The sequence below is a fragment of the Micromys minutus genome (assembly GCF_963924665.1).
Source record: "Micromys minutus genome assembly, chromosome: 1".
NCBI lineage: Eukaryota > Metazoa > Chordata > Mammalia > Rodentia > Muridae > Micromys > Micromys minutus.
The window spans coordinates 34,531,485-34,541,220 of record NC_137969.1 but is presented as its reverse complement, the minus strand read 5'-3'; the positions used below and the strand labels follow the sequence as shown (position 1 = coordinate 34,541,220).

Genomic DNA, 9,736 nt, shown 5'->3' with positions numbered 1-9,736 from the left:
CAATGCAATTCTTCATAGAGTTGGAAAGAGCAATGCGCAATTTCATCTGGAATAACAAAAGACCTAGAATAGCAAAATCCATCCTCAACAACAAGAAAACAACTGCATGAATTACCATCCCTGACATCAAGCTTTATTACAAGGCAATTGTGTTAAAAACTACATGGCACTGGTACAGAGATAGGCATATTGATCAATGGAACAGAATAGAAGATTCAGAAATGAAACCTGACACATATGGTCACTTGATTTTTGACAAAGGAGCCTCAAACTTTCAATGGAAAAAAAACAGCTTCTTTAACAAATGGTGTTGTCTCAACAGGCATTCAGCATGCAGAAGAATGAAAATAGACCTTTCTTGTCTCCTTGTACAAAGCTCAAGTGTAAGTGGATCAAAGATCTCCACACTAAACCAGGTACACTTAAACTATTAGAAGAGAAAGTAGGGAAAACCTTAGAACTCATAGGCATAGGGGAAGATTTTTTTCCTGATAAGAACACCAATGGGATGTGCTCTAAGGTCAAAGATTGACAAATGGGACTTAATAAGATTGCAGTTTATGTAAGGCTAAGAAAACTGCCAAGAAAACAAAATGGCAGCCAACAGAGTGGGAAAAGTTCTTTACCAACTCCACATCAGATAGAGGCCTTATATCCAAGGTATACAAAGAACTCAAGAAGCTAGACACCAGAGAATCAAACAACCTAATTTTAAAAAATGGGGTACAGAGCTAAACAAAAAGTTCTCAACTGAGGAATATAGAATGGCTGAGAAGCATCTAAGGAAGTGCTTGACATCATTAGCCATCAGGAAAATGCAAATCAAAACAACCATGAGATTCCACCTCACACCAACCAGAATGGCTAAGATCAAAAATTCAGATGACAGCAGATTCTGGCGAGGATGCGGAGAAATAAGAACAGTTCTCCACTGGTGGTGGGGTTGTAAAATGGTACAACCACTCTAGAAATTAGTCTGGCGATTCCTCAGAAAATTGGACATAGTACTAGCTGAAGTTTCAATTATTCTACTTATGGGCATATACCCCAAGAATCTCCAACATACAACAAAGAATCATGCACCACAATGTTCATAGCAGCCCTATTTATAATAGCCAGAAGCTGAAAAGAACTCAGATATCTTCAGTAGATGAATAGATACAAAAATTATGGTATATTTATACAATGGAGTACTACTCAGCTATCAGAAACAATAAATTTATGGAATTCTTAAGAAAATGGATGCATCTAGAGAATATCATCCTGAGTGAGATAACCCAGTCACAAAAGAAGAGACATAATATGCAGTCACTGATAATTTGATACTGACCCCAGAAAGCTCTGAACACCCCAGAAAGAACTCCCAGACTATATAAAGTTCAAGAAAAAAGAAAAAGAAAATGAAAAACCATTATGCATAATCTTCACACACCAAGTAAACTTTGTTTAATTCCAGGTTACATTTTGTTTTACATGTACTTTATGCTCATTGTAACTAATAAGTTCTTAATTCACACTATGAAACCTTTAAGTTTTAGGAGCAGGCACCTAGGTTCCAGCGGACGCTTCGCTTCCCCTGATCTAGGCTCTACCCCCACCCACTGCTGTCGTACCGCCCACGATGGCCCTCCTGCACTGCGGCCGCGCCTCTCCGGAATGGCTGCTGCCTTTCACCCAGGCCTTGCAGCTGCAGCCTCTGCCAGAGCCAGCTCCTGGTGGACCCACGATGAAATGGGACCTCCGGATCCCATCCTGGGAGTTACCGTTACCGAAGCCTTCAAGAGAGATACCAACAGCAAGAAGATGAACCTGGGAGTTGGTGCCTACCGGGATGATAACGGAAAACCTGACATGCTCCCCAGCGTCCAGAAGGCAGAGGCCCAGATTGCAGCAAAAAATTTGGACAAAGAATACCTGCCCATCGGGGGACTGGCTGAATTTTGCAAGGCTTCTGCAGAACTGGCCCTGGGCAAGAACAATGGAGTGTTGAAAAGTGGCTGGTTTGTCACTGCAGACCATTTCCGGGACTGGAGCCCTAAGGGTGGGAGCCAGCTTTCTGCAAAGATATTTTAAGTTCAGCTGAGATGTCTTTCTGCCCAAACCGTCCTGGGGAAATCACACGCCTATCTTCCGGGATGCCGGCATGCAGCTCCAAGGTTACCGATATTATGATCCCAAGAACTGCGGCTTTGATTTCTCTGGAGCCCTAGAAGTCATATCAAAAATCCCAGAGCAGAGTGTTCTCCTTCTGCATGCCTGCTTTTACAACCCCACGGGTGTGGACCCTCGTCCAGAGCAGTGGAAGGAAATAGCGTCCGTGGTGAAGAAAAAGAACATCTTCGCATTCTTTGACATGGCCCACGAAGGCTTTGCCAGTGGTGACAGTGATAAGGATGTATGGGCCGTGCAGCACTTCATCGAGCAGGGCATGATTGTCTGCCTCTGCCAGTCTATGCCAAGAACATGGACCTGTACGGGTGAGCGTGTGGGAGCCTTCACCGTGGTCTGCAAAGATGCTGAAGAAGCCAAAAGGGTGGGGTCACAGCTGAAGATCCTGATCCATCCCTTGCATTCCAACCCACCTCTCAATAGGGCCCGGATGGCTGCAACCATCCGGACTTCTCCAGACTTGGGAAAGCAGTGGTTCCAAGAAGTGAAAAGCATGGCCGACAGCATCATCAGCATGAGGACCCAGTTGGTGTCCAACCTGAAGAAAGAGGGCTCGTCCCCAACTGGCAGCACATCACCGACCAGATTGGCATGTTCTGTTTCACCGGCCTGAAGCCTGAGTAGGTGGAGCGCTGACCGAGGAGTTCTCGGTCTACATGACAAAGGATGGCCGAATCTCCATGGCCCGGGTCACCTCCGGCATTGTGGGTTACCTCGCCCATGCCATTCACCAGGTCACCAAGTAATTACCAGGTGCAAAGGAACAGAGGCCACTTTCAGCCTTTGCTCTTGTGAGAGTCACGTGCAGGGTGAGGGAGGGTGGGTGGTGGTTAGTGGATCCTGTTTTCAACCGCGGTGCATAACACTTGGCAATTGAATGTGTTCCTCCGGGCAAAAAAAGGCAGGGTAGAGGATTCCACGGCCGGTATCTGGAACTTCGTCGGCTCTAAACCAAACTCTCCCTCATCCTTTTGTCTTCCGCTTTTCTGAAAGTTTACACACACGAACGAAAATCACAGCACCAAAATCCTGTCAGCCAGGGCATTGGAATAGGTCAGAAGCTTTACCTGAAGCCTCAGATGGTAACAGGGGACTCCCCTGTGGACCCCAGTAGAGCATCTCATATCAGAGGCTGTAAGAGAAAAATAACTAGTTCTGTCATTAACGGTTGTCCTCGAGTTTGTCCTGGTCTGAGCAAATGTGTCAGCAGACCATGTCACAGAGATCATGCTTTACAAAAACCAACAGGTTTGCTGCCACTTCAGCAGGGACAGTAGATGATGTAGTGTCATGTCTGCCTGTCATTGTCATTGCTGTTCTATAGCGTAGTTTCATCCCGCTCTACTGCTTGGCTGGCTGTCAACCTCACCCTATCGGAGTTATCCAAGAACAGAGAGCATAGGTTTCCTGCTCAGGCCAGAGCCTCCTCTTTCAGCAAAGAGCTGTGGAGAATGGGACCCCGCCCTTGACGTCAGTGTCCTCTTCAATAATTGATTGGCTTCTACTGGGATGGGGCCTCTGCCCAGCTCTTCCTTCATCCTGGCTTAGCAGCCTGTGTCTTCACTTGAGGCAGACATGCAGGGTAGGATCAGGAGATGTCCTGGGGTTTGTGAGCTGCCAGCCCTTGGGAAAGATAACCACCATCTGCTCTCATCATGTAGATGTACCGCCGCCTGGTTTCTCTGTTACAATAAACTTACTATACACCCCCCCCCAAAAAAAAAGAAAAGAAACCTTTAAAAAAATCAAGTACTGACAAAAATGTATTCATATCCTTTTATGCAAAAATACTAAAATCTGTACATTTATTTTTGCTTTTTTAAAATAAAGTTGTTCATTTTAAAATACAAATGTTTGCCAGTGTAAAGAAATTTTTTAGGCAACCATATTATTTAGATTTCATGGGTTCAATTTTCCTGTACATACGGAAAAGATTGTCTTGTGCATATATCCTGGTCCTCTGGCTCTTACAATATTTCCACCCGTGCTTTCTTTGCGATGTTCCCTTAAGTTTAAGTATAGATGTGATATTGTAGATGTGTTAATTGTTGATGTTCACTGCAAGTTGAGTGTTCTATGCAGTTTGATGTGTTGGGCTTTTCTGTAATTGTCTCCCTCCAGTGAGGAGAAACAAAAACCAACAAAACAAAACACCACAAACAAACAAAACATTTCTTAATAAAAGGTGACATCTCCACTCATCTGCTGGATCTAGTGATTTAATGGTAGCTTTTTAGAATGTAGTTGGGAATTATTTGATCCCTGTTCCCACTAGTAATTTAAAGTGCTAAAAATTATATAAGTGATTAAAAAAAATCACAACTCACAGTTAATATTGAAAGGAACTTTACAACTGTAATTTCATATACATCAATCAAGTGCTATATGAGGTTAAAGTAGCCAAATCAAATCAAAACTATACATGCTCTAGTGTTACAGCTATTTTTTTCTGTGTGAGAAATATAATTTTACATTAAAAGTAAATCCATAGATTTAAAATTTGTACAGTAACACTTTATAGTGATGTCATAGTTGCATGTTTTGTTTGGGTAAGTTTCAGGAGAATTCAAGAAACAGAAGATACTAATACCCAATAAGGCCTTTTCTAGACTACAGATGAACACATCTTTATTTTAACAGTATTATTCTCTACCATTATGAGTCTCATAACTAATGAATATGATCACCATTATAAAGTTCATCTTTGTTTGTAAAATTATTTTGTTATCTACTTAAATGAATCTGAAGCTGTGGAATTCCATGTATTGTTGATATTTTCATGGCATGGTGAACTTGGTTGTTCTAAACCTTCTCCTACTCATTCTTATCCAAGGGCATTTTATTCCCTAGGGAAGACTGGTAAAGAAGAAAGATAAAATAGTTGATGATGGAATAAGACTGCACTGTAGTGCAAAATTCAGTTGACTTTTTTTGCTATGCTCACCTCCTCATGATTGAACTTTTTTGAAATATGATAATTTATTATATATGCAACAAGCCATTACAATGTATCTCCAAAAACTGATTTGAAGATATGTAATTTTTTAATGCTTTCAAGGTAGTTATATACAGTTCAATATTCCAGATGGTCAATTTCTTTTCATACAACTTGACTTAAAAAAGAGAGATACATGTGCAGATTTTTAAAAGCATTTTGGCAATTCTTTTAGAGGTTTGAAATCCCACTAGTTATCATAAGCATAAAGTACATGTAGAACAGAATGTAACATGGAGACAGTCAGAGATTTCTTGGTGTGTATAGATTAAACATAATGAGCTTTGAATACCAAACATTGCCACAAGGCTACATTCTTAGCTCTTGGATTATTAATGATTTAAGGTTGAGGTGTATCACACTCTGAGAGGGTGCTAGACACTTATTTTTTTCCTAAGAAGGACAGAGTCTTTCACTTTTTGGGCTTATTTTTCTTGAGCTTCATATGGCCTGTGAGTTGTTTCTGGGCTATTCAGAATTTTCTTGGGCTAGGATCCAATTATCAGTGACTGAATATTATGTCTGCTCTTTTGTGACTGGGTTATCTTACTCAGGATGATATTCTCTAGATGCATCCATTTGCCTAGGAATTTCATAAACTCATTGTTTCTAATAGCTGAATAGGACTCCATTGTGTAAATATACCCCATTCATCTACTGAAGGACATCTGGGTTCTTTCCAGCTTCTGGCTATTATAAATAGGGCTGCTATGAACATTGTAGTGCATGTGTTCTTATTGTATGTTAAATTATCTCTGGGGCAAATTCATCTGAAAAAACAAAACAACCTAGAATATTGAAATCTACCTTCAACAACAAGAAAACATCTACTGGAATCACCATCCATGACCTCAAGCTATATTACAAGACAATTGTGTTAAAAACCAATGGTACTGGTACAGAGAAAGGCATGTTGATCAATGGAACAAAATAGAAGATCCAGATATGAAACCTCACACATGTGGTCACTTGATTTTTTTACAAAGGAGCTGTGAACATTCAATGGAAAAAGGACAGTCTCTTCAAAAAATTGTGTTGACTCAACTGGCACTCAGCTTGCAGAATAATGAAAATAGACCCTTTCTTATATCATTGTACAAAGCTCTAGTGCAAGTGAATCAAATATCTCCACATTAAACCAGATACACTGAAACTATTAGAAGAGAAAGTGGGGAAAACCTTAGAACACATAGGCAAAGGGGAAAATTTCCTGAACCTAACACCAATGGCTTGTGCTCGAAGACCAAGAATTGAGAAATGGGAGTTAGTGAGATTGCAAAGTTTCTGTAACGCTAAGGACACTGTTATTATCAAACTTCTACCATGGTTATTATTTCATGGTGCTGGAGAAGTCTGGGCTACCAAGAGAAACAGTAGAGGCACATCACCAAGGTCTTAGACTTGATTTCAAGGAATCTTAACTAAAGAAATACTACATCCCTGGGTGCTTTTTCACAAGGCAACATCACCTCTAAGACTCAAGCAAAGAAACTGATGTTTTGCTTAATAAGGCAGTGACAGATAGATGAAAATACAAATACTTTAAAGCCACAATTAAAGTTCACAAACCTTCATAAGATTGTGGTTAAATCTCTAACTAAATCAACAGTTCAGAATCATCTATTTTAAATGTCTAATTTTCATGCTGAAGACTAAGAAAGAGAATTGAAGCATATTTCTCTTGATAAAGCCTTATTTTTAATCACAATACATCCTCTGATACTCTCACATTTCCTATGGCATTAAAGGTGGTGGGGGAACATACCAAGAAATAGAGAACATCTTGATTTAAGTCATAAAAGAAGTAAAATGTTTGCAAACACATGCAAAGAACATGATTTGTACATTACTCAGATGTTTTAAATAGTGTATGATGAAACTTTTGATATTTTTGTATGAGAAATTTTTTTTCAGTAGACAAACTATATAGAAATGAGAATTAGTATTTTTTTCTTTATTGAGAATACTAGGAAACTGGAAACAGGTAGATTATGGGTTGTAATGACCTGAGCGTGTGATGACTGAGTAATCAAGCATTTACGTTCTAATATATTTATTGGACTTTTTCAGCTTTTTAATGATTAGTAGCAGACAGAGTTAATAATATTAATATATATCAAATTGAATATTGGTTTTGAAGAAAGGAGGCAGATTTGTAGGTGTCTGGAAAGCTAAGTGATGTTTATTAAGCAACCTCTGTAAAAAATGCACTGACATCCAAATGTTTTGACACTTAAGTCTTTTTATCTAACTTTATTTTTTATGTATTGCAAATATTCTTTTTTATTGGAAATTCTCCATATTTATATTTCATATTTTATCCCCTTTCCTCCAGTCCTATCTCCCTTCCACTCCCATTGCCTCCATTGAAGTGGTCCCACGCCCAACCACCCTCTCCCACCACAGCCCCTTGGCGTTCCCCTAAACTCAGAAGACAAGCCTTTGCTGGAACAAAATCCTCTCCTCTCACTGTTCCTCTATTGTCCCATGAGTGTTTTGTTTTCCTTTCTCAGAAAGACTAAGGCATCCACCTTCTGGCCTCCCTTCTCTTTGGGCTTCATAATTTCTGTGAATTGTTTCATGGGTATTCCTAGCTTTTTGGGCTAGTATCAGTTTATCAATGAGTATATATCATTACTAGTCTTTTGTGACTGGGTTACCACACTGTGGATGATAGCTTCAAGTTCCATTCATTTGCCTAGAAATTTCATGAAGTCATTGTTTGTAAGAGCTGAGTAGTACTCCATTGTGTAAATGCATCACAATTTCTGTATTCGTTCCTCTTTTGAAAAATATTTAGGTTCTTTCTAGCTTCTGGCTATTATAAATAAGGCTGCTATGAACATGGTGGTGCATGTGTCCTTGTCCTCTTTTGGGTATATGCCCAGGAGTGGTATGGCAGGGTCCTCAGGTAGTACTATGTACAACACCAGACTAATTTGCAGAGTGGTTGTTCCAGTTAACAACCCCACCAAGAGTGGAGAAGTGTTCCTCTTTCTCTGCATCCTCTCCAGCATCAGCTGTCACCTGAGTTTTTGAACTTAGCCCTTCTGACTGGTGTGAAATGGAATCTCAGGGTTGTTTTGATTTGCATTTCTCTGATGACTAGGGGTGTTCAGTATTTCTTTAGGTGCTTCTCAATCATTTGGTTATAGTTGAGCTTACCTGAAAGTTTCTGAGCTCTTTGTGCTGTGAATTGAAGAGGACTGCCCACAGTGCTCTCAGTTGAGGGTATTATTCTTGTCCTGTGTTTCCTAAGAATATTATACCCCTAAGAAATATATTATCTAGGTATTCTGAAATTCTCCACCATATTAAAAAGATTTTTTGATGAACAATAAGAGGATTCCTTGTATTATGGTCCTATATTTAAATAAGGTACATGACCTTAAATGGGGAGGAAAATCCTATATCATTAATAACTCACTATACTACATATTTCCCTTTGGCTACTTTCAAGACCTTAATAGGAGTAAGAATTTTAAAAAAATGTTCCTTGTACTGTGGCACAATATGATGTCAAAATCTTATGGAGAATGCTAAAGGAGCCAAAGAGTACTGTCATTTGCCATCTGAGATCTTTAGGACACAAGAGGATATTATCTAGCAGTGAAAAGAAATGTGGTAACAAAACCTTGTGTACTAAGGTAAAGGGGTGGATTTGGGAGGAACTAGGGGAGGAGAGAGGGAATAATATGTTCACAATACATTGTATAATATTCTGAAAGAATTAACACAAACATTAAAATAAAAACAAGAAAAGAAAAAACACCAACCAATGAATACACAGGGAAAGACTCATGACTCTGGCTGCATATGTAGCAGAGGGTGGGATTGAATGGCATCCATGGAAAGAGAGGTTTTTGGTACTGTGAAGGCTCATTTTCGAAGTGTAGGGGAATGCAAAGGTGATGAGGTGAGAGTGGTTGGTAGGGAGTGGTAGCATCTTCATAGAAGCAAGGAGAGGGGGGGGAGTATAGGGGAGGGGGAGAAGGGGATTTTAAATAAGAAACTAGAGACTGTGCTTATAGGGTGTATTCTGTACACTAAAAGGTTAGGTGTTCTGGGCTGCTTTTATTGATAGAAATACATGATTTTGAAAGCCTGGTGGAAATACCAATTAAATTTGGCAGTGGGGCCATTGGCTTCATTGTTCAGTTACAGTTGTAGCTCTTCATTCTTTCATAACATTAGCAGGCTGACTCAGTTGTTATTTCCAACTTCACAAATATCTCAGAAGAATGGCATAAATAGTTGCATGGATAATAAAACTACTAATTAGAGGTTGGTTTCAGATTGCTGAGCTTCAGTTACTTAGCACATGCCCTACAAACTTGTTATGGTTTTTAGTAATTGAAAATTTATATAATGGTAGCGTGAATTTTTTTTTAAAGCCCATGCTACCACTGGCGAGGCAATGACAGACAAACCAACCTGTTAGCCCGAGAGACTCTCTAACTCAGAGCCCAGAAATCACTCTGCCCAGCTCTCAAAGTTCCCATGGCTGGCTGTTGTCAAGCACTTCCAACTTCCTATGACTGGCTGGGATGCACCCTTGCACACTACCCTTTG

General features: G+C 39.8%; 1 pseudogene across 1 annotated transcript; it reads left to right on the top strand.

Moving 5' to 3' along the window:
* The first annotated feature begins 1,603 nt into the window (after positions 1–1,603).
* LOC308433676 (aspartate aminotransferase, mitochondrial-like) lies at positions 1,604–2,915 on the top strand (annotated as a pseudogene). The gene has a single exon. The product of its transcript is annotated as an aspartate aminotransferase, mitochondrial-like (transcript).
* The last annotated feature ends 6,821 nt before the right edge of the window (positions 2,916–9,736 follow it).